Source organism: Octodon degus, unplaced genomic scaffold, assembly GCF_000260255.1.
Source record: "Octodon degus isolate 3935 unplaced genomic scaffold, OctDeg1.0 scaffold00064, whole genome shotgun sequence".
NCBI classification, from domain to species: domain Eukaryota; kingdom Metazoa; phylum Chordata; class Mammalia; order Rodentia; family Octodontidae; genus Octodon; species Octodon degus.
This window is the reverse complement of record NW_004524640.1, coordinates 8,035,973-8,039,475: the sequence shown is the minus strand read 5'-3', so window position 1 is coordinate 8,039,475 and position 3,503 is coordinate 8,035,973.

Genomic DNA, 3,503 nt, shown 5'->3' with positions numbered 1-3,503 from the left:
AAAAAAAAAAAAAAATGTACACTAGCTATTGGGAAATGGGAGGGAAAAAATGTTCAAAAGGAAAGAGAAACTGAGATGGGGAAAGGAAAAATACATTCGTACATATATGCATACATAAAATATACACATGATAGTTAAGATAGTTATACCAATTTCTATTTCATTGAAAAGAAAAGTTTGTGCTTATATTGCTTGATCAATTTTTCATACTTATATCTTATAACCTTAAGAAATACCTTGAAGATAACAGTGCACAATGTACTAACCATTGTCATGCTCCTATCTTGTTTAGAAATTTTGTATGATTGTTTTTATTGCTTTTTTCTTTAAAATAAAAATAAATGCTAAAAACAATAAATTCTGGTAATGATGGTGTTACAGCTTGCATCTGGGTGTGCCCCTAAATCCTGATTCAGACACAGGTGGAGAGCTTTGAAGTTGGCTGGATTCAGGTTTGTGAAGGTGGGGTAAGTAGTGTGCGGTGGAAGCCCCGCCCGGGTGTGGGTGGCCCAGGATTGTGCCTTGGTTGGAATATAAAAGGAGAAGGAAGGCAGCCTGGCTGCTGCTGCTGCTGCTGCTGCTGCTGCTGCTGCTGCTGCTGCTGCTGCTGCTGCTGCTGCTGCTGCTGCTGCTGCTGCTGCTGCTGCTGCTTCACTACTTCAGTTTTCCTGCCTTCTGCCTGTCATGCCATGAACAGTTTCTCCTTTGCCCCTCTGCCATGTTGCCCTGCCTTGACACCAGCTAACTATGGACTGAAACTTTTGTAAATGGAGCTACAATAAACCTTCCTCCTTTAGCTTTGGGTGTTGGGCGTTTTGTCTCAGCAATGAGAAAATAGACTCAGACAGCTGATAAGGGTGCAGTGGGGTAGAGGGACTCTCATACAGTTTTTTCAGAATGTAAGTTCGTACAGCTGCTGTGAGAATTCTTATGGTATGTCCTCAAAAACCTTAAAATAGAGCTGCCACATGATCTATCTGTACCACTCTTTGGTGTGCATGAAGGAATTAAAGTCAGCATAATATAAGAATGCTCACATTTCCATATTTATTGCCACACAATTCAAAATAGTTGAGCTATGAAACTAGCCATCATGATGAATGAAAGGAAAAAAAAAAAAAAAAATATATATATATATATATATATATATATATATATATCAATACTATTAACATCTCTGCTCAGTTACATCTGGAGAACCCAGAACATAGCTGAGAGGCAAAGGAGGGCTCCCTGCCTGGACCCCACTCAGGGGTTTTGCTACATTCAAAGGAGGAGAAAAGTGGGATGGGCAGTCCATCTTCCTGCTACACTCATCCTCTAAAGCAATAAGCCCCCCCAGAAGCTCCTCGGCCTTCTCTTGTGTCATCTAGGTCAACACGGGGGGGGGCACACAGCACTATGCTACAGAGCCCAGGCCTGGAAGTTATCCCACAGGAAAACCTGCAGGCAGGAGCTGGGGAGAAGGAAGAGGGAGCTTTGCTCACAAACGAAATTCTCGCAGGACTTGACATATTTCACTCCAAGCTCTTCTTGACTCAATGGTTTGTGTTGAGAAATCTGCTGCGATTCTGATGGGCTTGCCATTACAGGTGATCTGTTTCTCTTCTCAAACAGCTTTTAATATTCTGTTCTTTTGCTGAATTTCTGTGATCCTGATTATTATGTGTCTGGGTGTAGATGGAGATTACTTGGGAAGTGTTTTGTCTAGAACTCTCATCCAGGGTTCACATGCCCAGACCTGCTTTGCCTCTCTCCCCCTGTTTCAAGGTCAATGACATCTAGCAGTGACCGTGACCAGAACACTAGACCACAGAAGAAGCAAAAAGAGATGACGCAGCAGTTCTTACAACTCTGGGTCAGATGTCAGATCTCTGCTCCATTCTGCCCATAAGAATGTTAGTCACTTCGAAAACTTGGCAAAACAAAGTTTATTAGCTCTAATTTACCTTACCTATCTCATACTCTTTCAAGACTGATAAGAGTAACTAGTTTCCAGGATTTATAGGAACATCCAATGATCAGCATTTACTATGCGAGATTCCACATCTAGAAGTCTCCAAACTGGTAACTATGTGGGTTCCTGGCTCTTGCAAAGACCCACAGAGCACCCCACGATCTGATCACCTCTTCCAAGCAAGAGTCACCATCTCATGACATGTGCATTGCCCCTCAAGCCCTAAGGATGTTTCCAGAGCTATGAAAACCAGTGCTGAGATCAGGACCAGCCAGCTCCGGCCCACCTTAGCTAATCTTAAAGGCCAGCCTTGTGCTTTTGTGAGTAGCCTCAGCTGCCTCCCCAGCTGCTTGAGCTGGCACCCTTTCCCTGCTTTTCTCTGATTTTCTTTCTCTAAGAGGTTGGCTTGACCCTTGTCAACTACTCAAGCTAAAATCCCTTAACACTCTAATTTTCCAGTTGAAGCTCTTTCCTGAAAACTCATGCTTTAGTGTCAACTTCCATTATCACTGAAACAACTGGTATGTTAGCCAGTGACATCCTCATCCCACTGTCCTCTCCCTGTACCCTCACAGGACCTGAGGCTACTGCACCACCTGGGACGAGGGCACAGGGGAGCCTGAGCAGGGTGACAGCTTTGCCTTCAACAGCAGCTGCAGAGCTCAGTGATCAGAGAACATGCCGGTGGAAGTACATTGTGCCTCTGCAGCACCCCTGAGGAAGCCGCACGTGACCTGGCACCTGGCTGCTGCTCAAGGCTACTCAGAAAACTCCCCTTCCATCCTACAATTTGTTTTCTTCCTCCGCTCCAGCTTGGACATCTCAGACAGCTCTTGAGGACAATGCCATTGGTGCCACTGGTGCCAGGGCTGGCACACCCTCTTCAGGTATCTGTGCCTGCTGTTCTTGGGTGGGTTCCTGCTCAGGACCTAGAGCTGAAACAGTACTTCCAAAATTGGGGTGGTTTACAGAGAAGTCAACGGTACAGAAGAGGAGCCCCGAGACAAAACCAGCAATCTCTGGATCCCAGGTTAAAGGGATTGCCCTTCCCAGACCACTCCTCTGGGCCAGGATCTAGAAGCTGTCTTCCAGCACATCCTGCCTCTTACCCCCTGCCTCTGGAGGGCCTAGGGTGGCCTCAGGGAAGTGAAGAAAAGCAGGGAAGGTGGGACGAGAGTAGAAGGGAGAACAGCAGCCATGCACTGTGGCCAGGAAGGATGACACAGAGCAAAGAAGGTAGATGCGAAATGCAGGCAGAGATGCCAAGTGTCCACCCCACCGAAGCTTCCCGCTGGACACCTGCAGGCCCCAGGGAGGAGTGAGTGCATGCACAGTCCTGGTCATGAGATCACGAGGATCAGACGTGGGGACTCACTGCCCCATCACTGCCCACCTAAAGAATCCTCCACTGCAGGCTTAGCATACCCATGATCAGCAGAAGAAATCTTTGGGTGACAATTTTGGTCAATAATGTGCAGTGTGAAACCTTTTTAAATTAAAGAAAACATATATTATGAAGCAAAATGCATAAAGCACAGGAATTTTT